Source organism: Solanum pennellii, chromosome 1, assembly GCF_001406875.1.
Source record: "Solanum pennellii chromosome 1, SPENNV200".
NCBI lineage: Eukaryota > Viridiplantae > Streptophyta > Magnoliopsida > Solanales > Solanaceae > Solanum > Solanum pennellii.
The window spans coordinates 46,914,192-46,938,181 of NC_028637.1; the positions used below are offsets into that span (position 1 = coordinate 46,914,192).

Sequence of the window (23,990 nt, forward strand, 5' to 3'; positions counted from 1 at the left end):
CTACTTATTCGGCGGAAGATTACGCAAGAATCTTCATAGATGAGATTGTTTTACGCCATGGTATTCCGTGCATAATTCATATCTAGGTTTTGGAGGTAATTCAAACAAGGGTTGTGTAACAAGGTGAAGTTAAGCACAGATTTTCATCCTCAAATGGATGGTCAAGCGGAGTGTATTATTCAAACCCTTGAGGATATGCTTAGAGATTGTATCATTGATTTCAAGGGAAATTGGGATAAACATTTGCCTTTGGTGGAGTTTGCTTAAATAATAGCCACCATTCATCTATATATATGGCTCCTTATGAATCCTTGTATGGTAGGAGATTTAGATCTCCAATTGGATGATTTGAAGTGGGTGAGTCTTCACTTTTGGGTCCGGATTTGATTTATAAGACTTTGGAGAATGTTCATATCTTAAGGAAGCGGTTTTAAAAAGCCTATAGTCGACAAAAGTCTTATACCGATCGTAGGAGATGAGATTAACAGTTTGAAGAAGGTGATTAAGTGTACTTGAAAATTTTGCCTATGAAAGGGGTGGTTAGATTTGGAAAGAAAGTAAAATTGAGTCCTCGTTAAGTGGGTCCCTACGAAATCATGGAAAGGGTTTATAATGTTGACTATGAGTTGAGGTTACCTAGTGAATTGACTTCGGTTCATCCGGTTTTCCATGTCTCCATGCTTAAGAAGTGTATTGGTGATGCCGAGTTTATTCTTCCTATTGAGGGAGTTGGTGTGAAGGATAAACTCTCCTATGAGGAGGTTCCGGTTCAAATCCTTGATAGGCAAGTAAGAAGTTAAGGAAGAAGGAGGTGGATTCCGTAAAGGAGTTATGGAAGACTCACCTAGTTGACGGTGCGACATGGGACGACGAGGCCAATACAAAGTCCCATTAGCCTCATCTATTTGATAACTAAGGTTAGTTATTCGTATTAATAATTAAAATAATGACTAGAAATAGAAGTTGCTTTGAGTTTTAGTGACGTTTTGCAAAAATGTGCATTTTTGATGTCATTACTGCGAAATTGTGCATATTGACTTGAAAATTTGAAGTTCTTCTTATTTTGAGTTACGTTTTAAATTTTGATATGGTGAATCTTTCTGAAATGATATTGAGCATGTTGGTATGTTGAACTTTTGCATAATTTATTCCTATATGATATGTTGAGCTCTTATTGTAGTGAGAAGGAGATTCCTCATAATGGGATTTTGAGCCTTATGTGTGGTAATTGAAGTTTTGAAATTCTATGTGTAAATGTCATGATTAAAGATATAACTCATTTTGTCTTGTATTATTGTTGGTTGGGCTGCTAGTCTTGAGTCTATTCCTTCCTTTCAAGAGATTTTAGTATCATTCGGGGACGAATGTTCCTTGGGGATGATAATGTAACACTTCGAAAATCAAAGGCGTGTTCAAGATCCTAACATGAGTTCCCAAAAAATTTAGACAATGTTTTATGGTCCATTTTAATGAATATAAGTCATTAGGAAGTCTACAAATCAAAACATCAAAGAACTTCCATTATGTCCGGAAACTAGTTCAATGAGGTGCTAGTGTGCCTTAGAATATTTGACTAGCTTTTAGGATTTGAAAAATGATGAAAATTGGTGGAAGGGTATCTCACATGTTTTGGAGTTAATAAATAGATGAAACGTCCGGGCACGGCTCCCCAAGGTCCTACAAGGGCCTTTGAGGAGGACCCTTGCATTTTTGGGTCAAAAGACTTCCCAAGGGAGTGGGCATAGATGTGTCCCATTGATGGGGCATGTATCAATCAACGGGGCATCGATGGACACCGTCTACTGTCACTTAGCCAAATCTTGGAAGGGTAATTTTGCATAGTCTGTTACCAAAATGACGGACCAACAGGACGGAGGGTCCTGTGGCCGTCGTGTCACAGACGAACAGTTGGTCACGGTCTTGTCTGTTAGGGCCTGTTTTGCTGCACATTTTAATTTAATTAATTTAATTTGTTGGCTTATTTAGAAGGTTAATTAGCGGTTAGGGAGGTCTTATTAAGTAAGTTAACCACCTATATAAAGCCCCTAAGCCAATAAGACTAATCTAAGCTCTCATAATTTGCAAAACTGAAAACTCTCACTACACCATTTTAGGTCTACGACCACCCAGGTAAAGTGTAGCCTAAACTATCAAAAAGTGTGGCCTTAGATAAAAGGCTACACTTTTGGACTTTAGGAAATACTTTTCAACGGGTGCCCAAATGAAGCGTTACCTTAGATTTTAGGCAACAGTTGAAAGTTACGCTTTTAAGCATAGACTAAGAGGTAAAATGGCCACGCTTTTATGTACCTCTATAGCAACATTTATATCTCATACAACTACACTTTTAAGTGTTGCCTTAGCTTTCTTATTCACTACAATTCGTAAGTGTGGCCTTTTCTATATAATGTATGATAACAATTTTAAAATGTTGCCTTTTCTATCTCATGTACGACAACAATTTGAAGTGTAGTCCTTGACCATATGGTTACCACAATATACAATCCTGAGGCTGCACTTTTAAGTGTGGTCATATCATTTTTGCCATAAAATATATGCCACAATTTCTAATTAAAAACTACCAATATTATTTTACAATAATAATCTCAAGCATTAAATTGGCTCATAAGTAATACAAATACATAGATTTGTAAAAAACCTCAAAAATATTGTACGTCTTGTGTACTTACACATACTTATACAACAATATTCAAAATACGTGTACACAATTTTTCAAAAAGTAATATTACAATAGTTCAAAAACCCTTCATAGTCCACTTCAGTGAGATCAATTTACTTGTAGCGACCCTTCAAATTTTATGACCTCCGTTTCCCTACTCATTTAAAATTTACAACAAATCAAATTGCAACAAAAGTAGATGTTAAAGATGAGTTAAATGCTAGTTGAGTTGATTTGAAAATGACACCAAAAGTAGATGTTTAGCTAATATGAATCCTAGATGTTAAAGATAAGCATGGAACTTTAATAAAACAACAAACATACATCCTCAGTATTGATTTCCAAATTCCATTTTTCCAAATTTCCAGATTTCAAATTTCCAGATTTCTAGATTCCAGATTTCAAGATTTCAGATTTCCACATTTCTAGATGTCTAGAATTCCAGATTCCAGATTCTAGATTTCAAACATCCAGTTTCAAGATTTTCCGATTCTAACTTTTCCAGAATTCCAGATTACAACATTATCAATCAAAAGGTCATTTGTGGTCTGGAGAGAATGAAAACTAACAATATCCACTTCTTAGTAAAAAAGAAATCAATCCAGAAGAAAAAACAATAACAATAATTGTCATACTAAAGTCTTTATCAACTTTGAAGATATTCAGTTCCTCAAAATACAACCATTTGGATTTTAGCTTCAATTTTGCTACCTAAACCATCTTAGCATGTGGACGGCACACCATGTAAAAAATATTCCCACAAACAACTTTAGAACTTGTCCTACCTTTTTCTATTTCAAAGACGAGAGACGATAAATAAAAAAAATGACATACAGTGCAGCCAAATAATCAAAAACATTTAAAGAGTATTTCCATGTCATAGTCATATCATTCATTCATAAACTTTAATTCCACAATTTTGAACACACAAAACTGTGGAACCTAAAACAAATTTCAACAATCTTGTATAAAAATTCACAAAGGTATAAATTGTCAATTTATACCTTTGTGGTCCTTTGTGGTTTGGAGAGTACAATATTGACGTATGAATCATCAACCAATTCAAAATTGATGATATTTGGAGGGGATTCAGTGAAGTGTTTATGCTACTATCAGCAAGGGTGTGGCACAGTGGATCATACTTCATTCAGGGTCAAGTAGTTGATCGTTAAAGACATATATCACCTAATTACAACAATCACAACTCTGTATATACTTCAGAAATAGTCAACAACATTTCAAGTGTTTGAAGCAGATATAAACCAGAAAAAGACACCATTGATAACAATTCTTTGACATGGCACTTTGCTAAAAATATCTAAAATATCACTAATAATCATGGACTGCCGGATGAAGCCACAAGTACACATACAAATCAGCAACCAAATCAACTATTTCTACTCATAACAACTGTAATGATCTTGTTGTTCAAGAGAAAACTAAGAGCCAACAAGAACAACTAGACAAAGTTGAGGAAAATACAGTTAAGAGGTCCAAAAGGAGAGAAATTTAGAATCCTTAAGGAACCAAGTAAATTCTTTTTGATGAATCAAATCATGAGTTGACCCTGAAGAATGTGGAATATTTTTGCCTCTTACAACTTGTGCGCTACTTGCATCAACAACTGGTGAAACAATATTAGATCCAACAACCCCTTGTATAACTTGAACATTTAATCCAGGGTTGTTTTGCAGCAACTGGCTAAAAATATGTCGCATTGCTACTCTGATTTCATTCATTTTTTCATTCATTTCTTCATTTAGAGAACTTATTTCATTAGCATGCTTTTGTTTTAGCCTGTTAATTTCTTCATCATCTTGTAGAGAACTTGTTGTCACTGATCTGCCATAACACCTATGTCTGTCAGGTTGTTCGTTTCAAAAAACTGCCCTAAAGGCATCATTCGCCGTTTCCCTAGAATTTTGATGATTTTGAAGTTCAGTCTGTTGAATAATATTAACATCCATAGTTAACAGTAAGAACTATTTACACTCTCCACAATAAATAAGATATATGTCTAAATTAAATTCACCAATAATCCTCTTTAAGAAACTTAGTATTGCAATTTGGGTATCGGCCTGAATTTCCTTTCCCGTAATTGTATGAGTTGCAATAAACATTTCAGGCTGTGATGGTTCTTCATTGTTTTCTTTTGTTGCACGTTACATATTATATCAAATGAAATTTAAAACAATATTTGCCTTTTATAATATGTAAAGATTAAATTCATATGTCTGCTATGTATTACCAATTTCACACGTACTCTTGCAAAATTAATTGGTCCTATTCGATGCCTCCACTGTTGTTTCTTCCTGTTTTTCAAATTCATTTCAGCTATGGTCTGTAATTAAATAAAATGAGATGTTTAAATCGATAAATAAAAAAGAAAATTATATATATGATGCAAAATATGTCAAAGAATAGATTTTCACTATTTTAGCCTAACTTGAATAGTTGGGTGTTTCCAATACTCGATCAACTAACATAATTGAGATTCTGGAATGTCTTTAGGACGTTTCGCTAGCATTTCTTCAAGAGTACTATTTTTATCAAAAACACTCTCTTTAATTTTTTGTTTATGTCACCTCCAAACATCAGGAAGACTAGTCATCACCCAGTTCTTTCCTTCTACCGGAATTAGAAATTTGGACTTTGCAAAATAAAATATATTTATCATCATCATTAAAAAACAATGAAAAACTGAATTTCAAAATTGATTGGTCTTATATTTTATATTCCCACATGCGCTTTTTAATATCTTTTGGCACGACATGGCAACTAATGTACATCAAGCTGATGAATCTAGGATTTCTTGCAATTGTTCCGATAAAATCGATTAATTCTACACTATCTTACTGGTTGGTCCCACTGCTTGTCCTTTATCAAATGTCACTTCCTCTCTTTCTTCCAATGTTCTTGCATGAATATTCTTACATGTTGTTTTTCCTCGAACATTTTTCTGCTCCGATATCCCTACAAGACAGGAAATAAGAAATTTCTCTATAATGAGTACTAAATCTTACAAGAATTAAAACATACTTTTGTACGACAACCAATATCAACTTCCTCTTCAATTGCATCCTTTCCGATTTCTACTTCATCCTTAATAGCATCCAATCCTTTATTATGGAGATGAATAGAAAGAGTAGGTGTATACTCGACATCAACAATCCCTTGTTGTTTCTTAAACTGATCAAGACTAGTAGGTGGTATGATTGACTTCTTCTTTATGTGTTTTTTGGTTGGTATATCATGATCAATATCATGTTCTTTCTGTATGTCTTGGTGTTTTAGAAATTGTTCAACACTAGTGGCTGGTAGTGTTGTTCCAGTCACATGTACAGAAGACGTAACATTTTCATTGGACGACATTTGGAACCAGAAATTGGGCATAGGCAGTTTAAATCCTTTATCTTGAATGGACTCTCCAGCTTGAAATGACCTTGGTTTGTTCTGTCCTTTGCCTACAATCATATTCATAGTACTATGTTCTTCCCTGGGAGATGACTAATCACTGATTTGCGGCCAACAAATTTATTTTTTCCTTGTTGGGAATCAAATCCTCAGATTTCATTCTTTTAAGCGCTATTGGTAGGTGCTCTTTCTTAACTTTATTATTGCATTACTTTGCAACATTTTCTCCCCTAATCTTAAATTTATTGACCAATTCAACACTAGCGGTATTGCATATCAGCATCCAGATTCTTTAATGGACTTTGAGCCTTGTTAGAATTTGACCCCTTTTTCTTTAGTATTGTTGATTGATTAATTCTTCTTGCTTTTTCCTTGTATTAAGTAGACCTACGAAATAATAATCAGAATAATTAACTGGCCAGAATCTTCATAGTGGTAGATTACAAATATTGAAGAGTGTTCTGTTTCAAATACAAACATATTGGTAGATGATATCCAGGAAGTCATACTTCCCTTGTACAGAATGGTTTTCATACTTTCCTTGTACATGTCATGCTTTTCAGCTTTCACCTTACATATCTTGATAATTCTTTACCTCACTCATTTATATAATCATTCAAAAACCAGAAGCTATACATAAGGATACACCAGCAATTGTTATAAGTGTTGCACTGTCTTTGACAGTAGAAGTTTAAAATCTAGCTTATTTTGATAGGACTTCTTTTGTTAGCAAATAAAAGAGTCCAATGATAAAATTTATCGAACTACATAGACTCTTATTAGTCAATTTGTTCAAGTAAGTCTGTTTAAACCATCAAAGGAATTCTTTCACCTTTTTAGGTTTGAAGCAATAATAACGCAATGTAAGTTTACAGATTGGGTTCATGTTGATGCTACTGGACTTGAGGAGTCAAAAAGTTTATGAAATTGTAAAGTGCAAATACAAATGAAGCAATTAGATATGCATGATTTATCCTACTTTCATTTGTCTATATTAAGAAGAATAGATTTAAGAAGCTTGAATGTTTAATTAATATATTTCAGCTACTAATCACATAAAAAAATTGAACATAATCCCATTAATAGAGTTCAGATACTAGAACTCTAATGAGAAAATGATTCAGTTGACAATTTTCGTAAGAGAGCAATACTCTTAAGAGGTTGTTGATGCAATGTGGAAATTGAAGAACAAATCATAAACTAAAAATAAGATAAAAAGATAGACACATGCAATAATGGAATCAATAGACAATTTAGATTTTTAGATAATCAGAACTTTCCAACAGCCCACCAACATAATAAACACCGGAAAGTGTAACTGAAAAGTAGATTACTAATACCTGCTAGCAGCTAATCTTCTGCATTATATGTCTTTAATATCTCAAGCTTTAGGTGTAAAATAAATAACCCCATAAGGAGTAAAAAAAGCTTTTTGTAAACTTCATGATTTGTGGTCAATTTGAAATAAAAGAAAAGAGATACTCTGAAATGTTACAATAAAGTGGAGAAAAGCACATTACGCTCTGAAATGTTACAATAAAGTGGAGAAAATCACATTACATTATTCACTTGCACTGTTGTTTCAGCAGTAAATTCTTCAACAAAAACTCAGATTTGAACTGCAATGGTCACATAAGCCTATGAGCAAAAGCACCAATGAACACTGTCTAATGTACAAAACTGAAAATATTCCACATATATATATTATAGTAGAAATCAAGGGAAAAAACATATAGAATACTTAAAGATTGTAGCGATCTAATCTTTAATTCCACATATTACATATCTTAATGTGTTTGTAGCAAAAAAACAATTAAATAACAAAATAGTAAGTGAGCACCACATAGTCATCACAAAAATAATGAAACTCATGGTGTGTGATCTTCAAACTCTTCGTTACACTCATCTTCAAGCTCATCTTCAGACTCATCTTCATACTCATTTTCAGCCTCAGCTTCAAATTCATCTGCAAACTCATCTTCGAATTCCTCTTCATACTCATATTCAAGTTGTTGAGTAATAAATTCTTCCAAAGGCACATCAATAACTGTTTCTGGTAAATCAGTCCTTGTTAAGAGAACTTCACCATTATCCTTTGGTATAGATGGTCCCATAGAATGTACAGATGGCTCATTTTCATAACTTTGTGAGAGACTAGATTCAACTTGATAACTCATCTTAAACAAATCTCTCGGAACAATCATCGTAACATAATGTCTATCTTGATCATATGGATCATGCACATAGAAGCATTGGTGTACTTGAGATCCAAGTACAAAAGGCTCTTCTTGAGAGCATCACTTTTTAAAATAGACATAAGTAAGTCCATAAGTATCATTTTCAACCTCATACCAATTACACTTAAATAGAACAAACTTAAAATGACGTTATAGTCTAACTCAACAATATCAACTATTCTACCATCATAAGTTAAATCTGCAGCAATCAGATTTTTATCCTTTGAGCTTGCAAAACTTGTACTTGAGGCAACTAGTGTAACACCACTACTTTGTGTTTTACGCCTTGCATGACGCTTCCTAACATAGAATCTATATCCATTCATGAGGTACCAAGAATACCTTTTTGCAACAAAATTTGGTTCTCTAGAAATTTGTTTTATCAAATCAGGCACATCCTCTTGCAAAGCACGAGTTTCAAACCATTGAGAGAAGTTTTGACAATGACTCTTGGCGTTGCTCCATTTAGATCTTCATGGCTGATTATTTACCTCTTGCTCATGCTCTCTAAACACCATGAACTTTTTTTTGTTAAAAAAATATATAAAATAAGTTAAAATTAATTATATGTACCTAATATATCCTTTAACCTCGTCACAATTTCCCAATAAGTATGCATGTGCTTGACTGAGTGACTTGTCATCTAAAATGAATGGATCAGTTTTCTTTGCTCCTAAAGGAACTCCTTTGTAAGGAAACAAATTCATAATTTCTGCATCACTTAGGTCACATTAATCATTATTTTGGGCTCTTCTGTTAAATCTTGTATGCACACACCCATGAGAATAAATTCATACAATCTATTCCCGCTCGTGTCTGTGCTATGCAACCTTGTGGATAACGTCTCTTCCGGATGTATGATTTGAATGTTCCCATTTCTCTTTCTGTGGAATACATCCATCACTTGACAAGCCAAGTCTCACATTGCTACAATCTAGTGCAAAATCTGGATGCAGCCTATCAAAGTCTTTCCATGCTAGACCATCAGCGGGATGCCTTAACTTTCCATCTTTAGAACGTTCCTTTCCATGCCACCACAAAGAATCTACCATCTTTGAGCACATAAATAGCCTTTTGAGTCTAGGAATTAATGGAAAGTGTCTTAACGTGTTCGCTGAAACTTGATGTTCTTTTTTTGAAGGCTTAAGCTCACTATCAATTTTAGCATATTGAATATATCGTAAAGCTCCATAAGTATGAAAAAATTCATCATCCTTATGATCATTCTAAAACAACATGCAATAATTTGGATATGCATCAATTTTCTCATAATCCAGAACAAGATTCTTAACCATAGACTTGGTTTTATTGTATGACCGAGGAACGTTCAACTCGAGCATCACCTCTTTTAATAACTCTAAAAGTGAAGTGAATGATTCATTGCTCCATCCATGTAAACACTTGAACAAATATAAGCGAAGTGTGAATGATAATTTAGAGAATACTATACAGCCAGGATATAATTCTTTGTTTGCCTCGTCAAGTAAGTTATAGAATTTCTTGGCAACTTCATTTGGATCATCATAAACTCCTCCAGCCTGTGCAACATATCTAAATTGATCATTCAAGAACTCATCAATATCATCACGCGAGTAATCCATATCATTATCAACATTCAACTTAAAATCCCATTCCGCGTGATTGATCCATCTAGTATAACCCTTAACAAATCCATAGCATATTAGATGATCATACAATACATTCCTTCGTGTCCAACAAATATTACAACATTTTGCACATGGACACTGAATTTCCTCTCCTATTGGATCTACAAAAGAGTAAGCAAAATATAGGAAGGATTCAACACTATCAATATATTCTTTGCTATACCTTGCTAAATTCATCCAATCCTTGGATGGGATATTTGAATTCCTAGAATATCAAGAAACTAATAGAATCATTAAATCATCAACTACTTCACAAATGAGTTTTAGAAGTGACGAGTAATCTATCGGAATCATGTGTTATGAGATGATAAGAGTTTTTCACCTAGTCATCACACTTTCTCTATGCCAAAAACCTTGAATCCTCTCTACAAATGTTTTGATTGTTGATGATACTTTTAAGGAAACAATAAGTACTAGGTAAGTAAAATAGCGTGAATCATCTAATTAGAGATTTTGAATTCACTATTCAACAAGAAAATCATGAGGAAGTACAAGAACTTACAGATAAGCAAGGACTCTCACAGAGGGGTTGAAAGACTGTGAGACAAACAACCAGAATACCAACCACCAACATGTATGCTAGTTCTAGTAGACTCAACACTAGGTCTAAGAGTAAAGATCCTTAATGATGTTTTTAATTTTTGAGATAGAGTTTGTTAAATAAGAATGAGATTTCACTGATCCGAGAACGACTATTTGAGAAATGCTAAAGAACAGCCCCAAATTTCTCATTTTTTCAATAAGTCATTGTCTAGAAGGGTTAAACATGCGAATGAGCAGAAGTGTGAGCTTTATGTATGTATGACAAATTCAGATTAAAGAGTAACAGAACAACAGGAGATAGAAGAATATGCATTGTCTTAAAAGATGATTTTTAGTTCACATTTTCAGACAAAGTAGGCTTAGCTAGTTAAACTCAAACTATAGTTTCAGATATCTGTAAACATTATTTACATAACCTTTTCTTGTCCACATAGATATAATAGTGTCGTAGCAGCTAAAATCTTTCATTAAGGAAAATTAATAGAATATATTAGTTAGATTATTTCCTTCTATCAATGGGGTAAAAAATATGAGTTCTTAGGATACCACAAACTTAGAATAGTATTATCACTATGATATCATTTATGACTTTGCTATACCTTTAGGTGAAGGGACTAACAAGAAATACAAGATGCTAGTTATGGGCTTAACTAGTGCATTCAACGTGGATATAAAAACATTATTTTAGATGTAGATTTTGCATTTCTAACTAAATGTTTTTTGCAGATTTTTGATCCTCCTTGGAGGATTTGCAGGTATGTGCAGGAACTTCAAGGACTATCTAAGCGATGTGAATTTCTCCAATTTGTTCATAAATATAGAGAGGGCAATGGTACATCAGATGTTTTGTCCAAGAAAAGTCACAAGCATGATATTATTCAACAATTTTACACTCCCACTCAATTAACAAAAGCATCAAGAGGAGGTTATAATTTGGAGAAGTTGGGAATGTGAAATTTCAGAAGGAAAAAGTTGAGAAGGAAAAAGTTGAGAAGGAATAAAGTTCCTCCTTGATTTCCTCTATGTTAAATACAATTTCTGGAGTTTCTGTTTTTCTTGTCTTTCAGCTTAAATATTATTTAAGTTGTTGTTGATTAGGAACAGCAAGTTCAGGTAGTTGTTCACTATGATCATTTCAGAAATATTAAAATTTCTCCTATATTTATGTAGAATTCCTTGTCGTTTTGAACTTAACTAGTTTTGTGTAGCTTGGTTTGTGTTAACGAATTTCAGATTGGAGATAATCATGTCATCAGGTCCTAAACTCTAATAGTCAGCACTCTATGCAGCTAAGTGAATGAGGGAACGTACATTAAACAACCAATAAAGACAATCACAGTCCTGTGCAACAATATGAAGATATGTGATTGCAGGCAGCAGCTAGTTGCAATCTGGTTAGCTAGGATATTTAGTTGCTGATAATCAGGGAAAAATGGATTGTTGTCATATGTATTTTAGAAGACAATTGGTAAACAAAGTCACACACATGTAGTACTGTCATGCATTGAAAATGACCATATAATGCATACTTGGAATGTAGGAGTACAACTTACATTTTGAGGATGTATACTACGAGCAACATCCTACCAACAAGTATATAAAGTCACAAGCAACAGAGCATTTCAGATGCCTATATCATTCCTATGCTACAGAAAGACTGAAAGAGTCATACAATTTATATATTGTTCAAATTTCACTATGTCTAACTTAGGTATAGTTGTTTGAATAGGATTAGCTTGTTTAATTTTTTTCTCGTAAAGGAAGAATCTCCCTAATTTATGTATTCATAGCAGCATTGTGTTAAGAGAGAAGTCCTCTTTAGGTGTTTAGTCTTTGAATACAAACTCATTGTATAGGTTGAGTTTACTAACCTTAGGAGGTAGGTCAATTCTTTATCCACCATAGGATCGGAGGTAAGGTATATGTCCCCCTCCATGTATAATTTTGATTTTATTAATGATAAGGCTGGGGTGTTGCTCAGCCCTGACCCCCCAATATTGTCGTTATACTAATAAAAAACTAGCTAGACTCCAACAAATCAACAATTTGTATCAACAACCTAACAATGTCAAAACCCTAAATTAAAATTCATACTTTCAAATATACACAAGAATATCAAAACCTAAAATCTATAATTAAGAATCTTAGAGATTAAATTTCTTACCTTATAAACTCTGTTCCAACAACACAAGACGTGAGGCGTGTTCGTGTGTGAAGCATTTTGTTCATCTGTGAAATCCGACGGAACAACTCGTTAACAAAGAATCTGTGATGAAAAGAATAACTCATCAACAAAGAATATATGACGAAATTCACTTTCTTCAGCTCTTCGATCTTCAACAAGGAATCTATAAACAATTTTGATGGATATTTGCAAGAGAAATCAAATATTCTTATTTGAGGAAAAGAATGTCTTACGCTAATAAAGCTTGGAGTGTATGTTCTTCAGTTGGAGGTACGTTCCTCAGATTCAGCTGAAGCATATGTTCTTCAGTTAGAGCATATGTTCTTCAGCTTGAGGTATGTTGTTCGGCTGAAACTAGAAGTTGGAGCGTATGTTCTTCAACTTACGTTCTTCAGTTGCTCGATCGACCCCCAGTTCATCAGCATCTGCTCACTTTAGCTCCTCCGATTTTCAGCTCTTCTAATTTTGGAGAATAGAATCAGTTCAGCTCCTCCAATTTTCAGCTCATCTCCATTCTTCAGCTTCCACTCTTCGATATCATTATCTACTCTTCGATTTGAAGTTCTAGAGAAGAGAAATCGTGTGGATTTTTCAGCTAGCGTTGTGTAAAGTGTTCTGGAGCGTATGTTGTTTAGTCTTCAACTTCCTCTCTAAGCCCCAATTTGTTTTTCATAATGTTTTATCAATTATTTTTTGGCCAACAAAAATGGGAAGGAGAGTAGAAAATGTTGGAGGGAATATAATATTTTAGTGAAATTTTTTAGGCCACACTTCTAAAGTATTTTTTTTTTACAATTATAAAATAGGACCCTTTAAAAGTGTGGACATATATATAAATAATTGTTGCCATTAATTTTATACTATGACAACACTTATAAAGTGTAGCCTATACCATTAAAGGGTACACTTTACAAGTGTTGCCAATATTACTGTTGCTAGAACATAAAAATTTAGGCTACATTTTAAAAGTGTTCCCAAAAATATTTTAGGCAACACTTTTCAAGCATTGCTCAGATTTAGTGTTGCCATAGGCCTAAAATGGTGTAGTGTCTCTTCCTTTTATCTTCTTTCATTCTCCAAAGTAAACCCCATTGAAGACCAAGCAAGGAGTGGGTTCAAGGGCTGTAAAGGGTCAAATTTCTCTATAAAAATATTCATATATTTGTAAGTTATGAATCTCTTTCACCTTTGAGACCTCTTTCCTCAAAGGGTTGCATCAAATTGATTTCAAAAGTTGGGTTTTCAAGTGGGTTTTCATCCAATACGAAATTGATGTTATGAATTACTTTGTTTATTATTTCTTTTGGATATTATGAATGTATTAACATGTATTCTAACTCAAATATGTTATATCTTGATGGATTGGTCTAGTTTGTAGAAGATGACCTATTCCCCTCAACCCTAGGTTATGATCTTGATATGAATTGTGAACTGTTGGTTCAATTGACTTCGTTATTTGTTGAATTACTATTAGATGATGTTATTTTATCAACTATGAATATATTGAGGTGAATTTTAGGGCTATCATGCTAGTTCTTGAGTAATTCATCTAGATTATGATCTTCACTTAAGTCTTTTATCTTAAGCTATGAACTAATAATGGATCGTGATGTAGTGATTCACTTGACTTTGTTATCATGTTTGTTATTAATATGTAATGATATTATACCCTTTTTGGTTTGATTTAAGGGTTGATGGTAAGATCTTGATGATGGATTATGAAGAATACTTTATAAGTCTTGTGATCCCTATTATTTAATTCAATTATGGTTACTTGTGGTTAAGTAATGATGTTATATTTTAAGTAGCCTTCAATTAGGATTGACAGGGTTGGTATGATGTTGAATTGAAATGTCTTGACTATGGTTTGTGAGGTTTTGGCTGAGATGTAAATGTTATAAGGATGTTGATTTACTAATATGACTTATCATGATGTGAATATGTTAATGTGATAATGTTATCTATATGAATTGTAATGAAAGCACAATACTCATGCAATTCCATTGAGCTATTATGATGATGATGTTTATACAAGGCATAGACCCTATGACCTCCATAAAGCTGTGATGATTAAAAGTGATACTAATGACATTTCAAATGGGACTCTAGCTTAGCACCGAGTGAACTAGAGTGAGGAGTGTCCCTTCCCACATAAGAAAGGTACGATCACTAATGTACTCTTGAGATTGGAGACTATAATGCATGTAGCCTAAAGAGGGTCCCAAATATATATCCTAGTTCTTGAACTATGTTGCCCCCGTAGGAATGCTAGCTAGTGTATCCACATAGTTTCTATGTTAATGTTTTGGTAATACCTTGGCAAGTAGTCCGCCTTCTTCCGATGTAGGGTTTCATGACACCGGATTCCACATTAGCTCATGTGGTCTATGTCAGTTAAGGTAATATGTTCCCAAAAAGGTAAAATGAACTAAAGGATTGAACTCTAACTAAGATGACCTAAGGGGTTAGCTTAGTCTAGGTAGGGGGTATGGGACTCTACCAATACATTGCACTAGTTAGCCTTATGGGAAGTATTAGGAGGATGTTCTTATTTATGTATATGCTTGTAAATGTATTGATATGTATAAGACAATCTTACATGTTAATGACACTATGTGATGTTGACTAATCTTATCAACATGTATTTGGTCTCTATTGCTAATATATGATATTATGTACTCTTGATGTTATGCTATGTGATGTTGGACATTGGTTATGGTTCTTTCTAAGTTTCTTGGTTAAGTAAGGTTATGGGGCTTTCTTAATCATTGCACAAGTGGACTTAAAGAGGGTCATGAGTAATGGTCTTGCTTTAGTTATGTTGAAATGTACTCTTATTCATGCTTGTTGCTATTATAAATTGATGATAGAGTTACTTTGACTATGTGTTCAATTATATGATATGTATGTTGACTTGACTAGACTTTGTATTGTTGGTCTTGTGATGCTCATGCCTATGACTATATGTCTTATTCATTGGTATGGTCTTGTTGAGTGTGCATAAAGGTTTTCAAAGTAAATTGCATAGTTTAATGAAATGTCCCTTTTCTTTGCATGATTTCATGATATGTGTGCATATGGTCTCATACTTAGTACAAGTAGTGTACTAACCTCATTTCTTCCTTTTCCGCAAAATTTTAGGGTTTGGTCGTTGAAGGGCTTTTGGAGATGACTTTGAAGAAGACTTGGAATTCTTAATCATCCAAGTTGGGTAGGTCCTCACTTTCTGAGTGCAATGCCACAGTCAAGGTTATGATGTTGCTTTAGTTTTTAAGACTTATATTTTTGAATTCATTGAATTACTAAGTGTTGTAGGACCTATATGTGGTCTTCTTTCATTAATGTATGGGCTAGGCCCAAATTGTCATACTCTTATTAAATGGTTATGAGATGAGACGACTATTTTAGACTATGTTAGATTTTATATATGTATGTACAATAAAAGATGAAGACTAAGTAATCTTCCTATACGAAGGGTCTATGTATACTCGACATATATATTTTATGTGTATGTAGATGTCTATGCAAATCTCAATGTAGAAGTAATGAAAAGTTTTAAATTTTCGCAAATTTTGACAGATGAAAGTAATGGTGTAAGCTAAGAGGCTAGTCTTAGTTCTCAAAGAGGACGCTGACGCCAATTACGTCTAGGGTTCCATACTTAGTACATTCTTTGTACTAACCCCATAAATTTCTATACTCTATAAGTATAGGTTTGGAAGCAAGGAGGAGTCTAGAAGGCGAATCTTAGGAAATCTACTCTCTCAAGATTTGATATATCATCATATATTCGAGGAAATAGTCTATGTTTCTTAGTTTTATTATTAAGAATTATTATGTATTTCTTTTAATGTAAATAGTCGTGTCCCTAAGATATTATCTTGTGTATTTAAGTTTGGTTGTGACGATTAGATTTTTTTTGTATTTATTAAAGAATTCCTTTTTATGTTAAATGTCGTGAAAAGTTTTAATTCACACTACTTTTAATGTCTTATGTAATGAACGATAGTTTAAGGTCTTGTACAAGACCCTAAAGGGTCAATTACGCCTTGTGATGATCCAAGGGTTCTCTCTTACTTCTGAGGGGTACTTGTAGGTCGTTATAGACTATGTATATGAGAATAAGGTTATGGGAATAGTTTAGGGTCTAAATGTCTCACAAGCCACTTCTAGTAGTGTATTGGTCATTGGTGTGAGTTGCGACACATCCTTGGACAAGAGGCTATAGGAAGATAGAGTTTCACATACTTCATTACTCTTGTATCGTGCCGTAGAACTTTACTCCATAATATCTCTCTCTTCTTCTCCTTCGTCCGGTGGTTTTCTAGGTGTGATTGCTTGGAAAGAGAGATGTTTCTAACTTTGAGGGACAGAATAGGTAAATTTTGATGCTTATGATGGTTTTGTGGATAGAAGAGTAGATGTGAAGGTTAGTTTTGAGAATTGTGATGTGAACCCATTTATGGCTATGTGTGACTTACGAGGTTGGAAGTATTGTGATGAGAAATTGTATGGTGATATATTTCTAAGAATGGTAAGTGTTAGAAAGGTTGAATGAAGTCTTTTTTGGGAAAATGAGTTACCTTATGATTGTGTACAATGATAGTAGAAGGACTAAGGTGTAAATTTGGAAAGTACTGAATGAATGTTGTAATGTTGTGAGCAAAAAGGTATTTTCTTCCATGAGTTAAGGTATGTGATGTTTAAGAGTTGAATGAGGTTATGTCTAAGAGAGATTATCTAATATCGAATCCTAAGAGGAAAGGTTATGCTCGACTTGTAAGGTTGATGTTTAGTCTTGATGTGCATGAGTTGAGGGTAGTATGAGTTCCTACCTTGTGAGAGGCATAGTGGTACTTTAGGGAGTGAGACCTTGAATATGGCTTTACCATAAGCGGGGGAGAATGAGTTGAATAGAAAGGTAGCTGGTATCATTATATTTCCTTCTATCCTTATTCAAGTTTGAGATCAAAATACTTTATAGTTTGGTAATGGTTAAGAGTCTTGCATATTAGTATGAGTTACGTTTCTCTTTATGTTATGAGTGCCTTTGATGGTATAGTGTTTTGTAAGCTCTTGATGAGATTATGGTCACATTGGGAGAATTGGTAGACAACCTATAATTCTCTTGTTAAAATGTAGCTAATGATAATGCTTAATTGCTTAAAAGTTGTTTTATCATGTTATAAGTTGTGTTAGTATGATGTTGTCTCTCATGTTGACATGCCTTCATGATAGAATTGATAGAAAAAGGAATTAATTGATTTTTTTCACTGTTAAGTTGTTGCATTCAATGTAAAAAAGTTCAAAAATTTGAGAAATTACATTTTTCATGAAAAATGATTTCAAGGTGTTTAGAAATGATGTTCATGAGCATTATTAATGTTGAAGAAGGTAGTTCCTCCATAAATAAAGAAAGAGAATGTGTTTTGAAGTATGGAAATTATTTTCCAATAAGTTGCCTGTATTACTTAGTGACGTGCTTATAATTGTGTAAGTATGTAAAGTATGTAACGTGCTACTAGTAAGTCCTTGATGTTCTTAAAAGTGTTTACTGTCATTCGAGGATGAATTTTATTCCAAGTGGGAGAGAATGTAACACCCTAAAATGAAGTAAAGTGAACTAGAGCTTCGTGAATGTTTGATGAGTTAATTTTGTCTTAAAATGATTAATTATGGTGTTATTAGGCAGTGTTGAAGTTTGTAAGTCAAACGTCCGAGAACGTGCATGACTTTCGAAAGGTGTGCCTTAGAAAGTGCTTGTGGTTCTTCATGAGTTTTAGTGAGTTTTACGTGTTCATTTTCATCGAAATTGATGTGCGATGTTCGTAATACCTAGACGACTATGCATTGGGGTTTAAAGTCCGGGTACGACCCCACCTAGGACCCACGAGAGGCCCTAGAAAAGGGCTCAAGACCAGGACCCAACTGCCTAGGCAGTGTCCACCAATGAGACCAGTCGACGACCAGTTGACCAATTGACGACTCATCGACTTGGTCTGTTGATTGAACCTTCAAGACTGCAGGTTTTGAAACTCTCAGACCCAACCAACGAACCACCACCAACGGGCCGTCGATGGAAAAACTGTCAGTTAGTTGGAGGCATTTGTGAGGCTGCCAAAAAGCTGTAATTTTTCTGTTATAATTTGGGGTGTTCTGTAAATTCACCCCATGTCTTTTATGAACCTTGAGTGATATTTTTAGGGTCTTTTAGGTTTATTAATATGTTTTGAACCTAAGACCTAATTTTAGTCTTCATTTCCTAAAATCCAAAACCCCTCTCTCTTAAAAGACCCTTTCAAACTCCATAGAAGCTAGAAGTCAAGAAGGAGCTAGGAGGGTTGTTGGTGGTCGAGATCTTCATCAAAATGATTGGGGTTTCTTCTACGTAAGATATTATAGTCATCCTTGAACTCTCTTTCATTCAAGGATTCCTTTATAATGAATTGTCAAAAAGGGTTTTCAACCCTAACATCTTCTATCTTTAACTCTAAATATGGGTCTTGCATGAAAACACTTTAAATGGTTAAAATATGATGTTTATAATGTTAGCTGGTGATTCTAATGCTAAAACTTCAATGAGAACATGTTAAAGCTTTTAAGGAAATTTTGACTTAAGGAATGGGTTAAATGAGCATGATTTTGTAGTTTTTGAGCTTTAGTTTCTTTTGGTTGATGTTGTTGTTTAGCTACTATCTTAAGGGTTATATTATGATGAATTATTGAAGAGATAATTATAGGCGATGGGAGCTTTGATAAAGGGTAAATTGGTTATGTTGTTTAGCTTTATTTATGAAATGCTCTTGTGTTGTATGGTCCACCTTCTTAGTGGCGGTGTTTACTTGATGATTTTGATATACTTAGTATGTATTGTAAGTGTGTTTTTGAAGGCCTAATGTGTGGAATGAAGTGATAATGAAGCTTGAATTGTAGATTGTAAAGTTACTTGTGTATTGTGAAACCATGTAGGCATATTATGTGAAGTAAGATGATTATGACGTTATTCTTGTTAATGTGGCTTATGAAGCTTGTTATGAAAAGTATGCTAGATGTTATGTCTAGATGAATTATATGACTAAGTGAAGCATGTCAAACTGTGTATTTTTATGAATGAAGGTCTAAGCTTGTATTGAATTGAATGTCAATGAAATGATGCTTATTTGGTAGGTCTCACATGTACACACACATACAAGCACTTTGAATGAATGAATGAAGTTAAAGAATCTGAATTAAAAGGTGAGTTTTGGTGTGGACACTCTTCCTGATTTGAGATGAAGTGTTTAGTAGCAACATCATTATATTCCAAGAGCTTTGTAAGATTGGTAAGAGGATGGATACCCTTCGTGAGTTGAGATGTGGTTTCCACTAGTTATCCTTAACCTATAGTTTATAATATTGAGAATCCGTGGGGAGTTATGCCTAGCACCGAGAGGATATGAATAGGAGGTGGTTACACTTCGTGAGTTGCGATGTTGTATTCCAATGTACCTCTTGAAATGAGCACTCCTTGTGAGAGGAGAGTGAGTTACTTAGTAGCAATCTCCGTATCCCTTAACTTTGCGCCCGCATAGATATAGCTATAGGGAAAGCCATGTAAAAGCTAAAAGAAAAGACCCCACTCTAGGAAAGTAGCGGGATCCTTCTCCAATAAGGGAAGTATTTGGATTCCATGTCTAGCTCTCATGGTGTATGTCGGTTAAGCTAACCCCCACAAATGTAATGAAAGTACTAAGTCTTCTAAAAGAGTGTACTGCTTAGGGTAGGTAGTGGAATGGGACGCTATCTATCCATTGCACTAGGTAGGCATTCCGAAAGGGGAGTCTTGGTGAGTCATATATGAATTGAAATTACTATGTCTTCTAAAAGAGTTTACTACTTAGGGTAGGTGGGTGGTGGAATGGGACACCATCTATTCATTGCACTAAGTAGGCATTCCGAAAGGGAAGTCTTGGTGTGTCTTATTTGAAGTGAATGAGCTAAGTCTTATAAAAGAGTGTACTACTTAGGGTAGGTGGTGGAATGGGACGCCATCTACTCATTGCACTATGTAGGCATTCCGAAAGGGAAGTCTTGGTGTGTTGATTGAGTATTCTTCTAGTTTTTTATTGAGTGGGGACCTGTTCTCCCGAGGTGAGTAAACCTAGAAGGAGTAGTCTCAGGAAGACCCTAGATGTGTATTAAAGGAGGTGTGGGGGCGTTCCCTGCATGTCTTACCTTGGTGAATCTTAGGATAATCTTATCTAGGGAAAATCCTACGGAAATCAGTTTACTTCTTCTTGGCTTGACTATGGGAGTTCACTGTCTTGGGATAAAATGAATTCACTCTAAGTTGAAAAAGTTCACTATAACAATTTTGTAGCTTACTGTAAAATGGTCTTTTTGTTTAAAATTATGGAAATCCTTCTCTAAGTGTTAAATGAGGATTCTTATGTTATTTTACTTCTATATTTATGAATGTTTTACATAATTGGCTTTAAAATATATTTATACCAAAATGTCTCTTTTTGCATGTTTTTGCATATACTATACTTAGTACATTATTTGTACTAACCCCATACTTTTCTGTACTCTATAAGTATAGGTTTGGAAGCAAGGAGGAGTTTAGAAGGTGAAAGCTTGGAAATCTACTCTTTCAGATTTTGTATGTCCTCATATATTCGAGGACTTAGTCTATGTTTCTTAGTTTTGCTATTAAGAGTTATTATGTACTTATTTTAATGTAAAGGGACGTGTCTCTATAATATTATGTCGTGTCTTTAAGTTGTCTTGTGACAATGAGATTTTCTTAGTATTTATGGAAGAATTCCTTTTCATATTAAATGTCATGAAAGGTTTTAGTTATGCACTACTTTTCATTTTTTATGCAATGAACAATAGTTAAAGGGCTTGTACAAGATCCCAAAGGGTCAATTACGCCTTGTGATGATCCAAGGGTTCTCCTAACATCTAGGGGGTACTGGCGGGTCATTAAACAAGTAAACCAAAACCTAAGAAGAGGTTCTATAATCAAACTCTTCCATGGGCAACAAGGATAGGGTTTCCAACAAAAATTCTCAAGGAGGTGCTTATGCTTTTGACAGGCCTAGGTGTACTAATTGTGGGAACAAACACTTGGGTAGACTTTTTGCAGACACATATGGTTTCTTTGGATGTGGTAATAGGGGTCACAAGATGAGAGATTGCAATTATCTCAAGGCAAAAGGGAAAGAGGTCGAAAGAGCTCCTCATGGTGGCCCGGATCATAATGCTCCAAAGAAGAATCGTTTTTATGCACTTCAAGCTAGCAAAGAAGCTAATCTGGAGTGAATGCATTTGTAAGTCCTAAGTTCCTTATGGTTGTTTTGATTTGCTTTAGATAAGTATACCCTAAGCGGGGGAGAATGAGTTGAGTAGGTAGTTAGTTGATATCATTATCTTTCTTTCTATTCTTACTCAAGCTTGAGACCAAAATCCTTTGTAGTTTTGTTTGTTTTGGAGTCTTGCATTAGTATCAGTTGCATGTCTCCTTATGCTATGAATTCCATTGATCGTATGACATTTTCCATGCTCTTTATGATATCACAGTTTCATTAACATGTTTGTAGTTCATCAATATCTCTCATGTCAATTTGTGGCTAATGATATTTGCTCAATTGCTTGCGTTTATGTGCCAATGTGTGATTTGAAGATTATTGCATGTTGAGTTTCGTGATGGTGTGATGAAGGGTCTAATGTTGGAGAACGTAGTTCCTCCATAAATGAAATGAAAATGATGAAATGAGTTTGTACTTTAAATTATGGAATTTGTTCAAAATTGCTTGTATTGCTTAAAATGCTTGATGATATGAAGTTAGTGTTCCTAGTAAGTTTGGTGAATTAACTATGAATGTTATGCCTTTTTCTTATGTGTGGTATTCTTTTAGTTGGATCCTTGAAGTCCTTGAAAGTGTTTACTGTCATTCGAGGACGAATGTTCCTAAGTGGGGGAGTATTGTTACACCCTCTAAATGAAATAGGTTAAAGTAGATCTTCACATGTATTACATTAGTTAATAAAGTATTAAAATAGTGTATTTTTTCATCATAATTCACTTTGTAATGTTTGGGAATTTTCGGATGTCAAACGTTCAAGACGTCCGGAAACTAGTCGAAGTTGAACTAATGTGTCGTAGTATTTTGTAGTAATGTTTCGGAGGATGGTTTGAGGGTGAAATTGAGTATTTATGGTTCCAATCTTTAGACTGACATGTAAATGGTCTAATGTTCCAAGAAGGACGCCACGTGGACCAGCCTAAGGGTCCCCAAGGAGGACCCAAACATGGGCGGGCCATCAAAGCTGGCAGTCAGCGTAGATTTGAAGCTGCTGCGCGATGGACAACCAGTACTTTATGGGAAAATTTGGCCCTTGCACGCGGGGACAACATGAACCATATTGTCCAAAAATAATTTCCAGAACCAAGATCAGAAGGTGACCTCGCGACACGCAGCCAAGTCGCATATTTGGCCGAGTCATTATTAAGTCAAATTAGAACTTCGAAAAGGGTCCAAATAGTGTAGGAATCTTTTGTGAACTTTGGGGATCATTTGTTGACTAATTTAGGTCATTTTAAAACTCATTTCACCCATCAATTCAAACCCTAAAGCTCAAATAAAAAGCCTCTCCAAAACCTCAATTTTCAAGAAGCTTCAAGCTCCAAGGAAGAAGACAAAGTACTTCGAGTTTCTTCACCAAATTTCGTGGTTTTCTTCATACTTTGGTATGGTAGTCATACATGAACCTTCTTTAGTTCAAGAAGCCATTTCAAAGAGATTTCAAAAAGGATTTCAAATTTCAATCTTCTTTATTCCGTACCTCTAAGTATGGGTCTTTGCGTGAAAATGTTTGAATGATTCAAATGAGTTCTTCTTAGTTTTAAATGATCAATTTGATGTCAAAACCCAACGAAATCGTGTTTATGCTTTTTATCAACTTTTAGCTTATGAAATGGGTTTAATGAGCATGATTAGGAAATGTTAAAGTTATGGTTTCTTCATAGTTATATTGTGTTTTAGCTACTTCCGTCAAAGCTATTTTATGATGAATTATTGGATGAATGGTGAATAGGTGGTGAAAGCTTTGCTAAATGGTAAGTTGGTTATATTGATGAGTACTTATTGTGAAATGTTCTTGAGTGGTATGGTCCACCTTTGGTGGAGGTGTTTACTTGAAGTATATGAATATGTGTATTGTGATTATGGCCATGAAGACATACAATGTGAATTAAAGAAATGATAATATTTGTAACA

General features: G+C 34.3%; 1 long non-coding RNA gene across 1 annotated transcript; it reads right to left on the reverse strand.

The window, feature by feature from the left end:
- Positions 1-7,496: 7,496 nt before the first annotated feature.
- On the reverse strand, positions 7,497-13,410 carry LOC114075580. The gene is made up of 3 exons (XR_003575937.1): positions 12,960-13,410; positions 12,706-12,807; positions 7,497-7,713 (listed from the first exon to the last, which is right to left on the reverse strand). It is a non-coding gene; the product is annotated as an uncharacterized LOC114075580 (long non-coding RNA).
- Between the last annotated feature and the right edge of the window lie 10,580 nt (positions 13,411-23,990).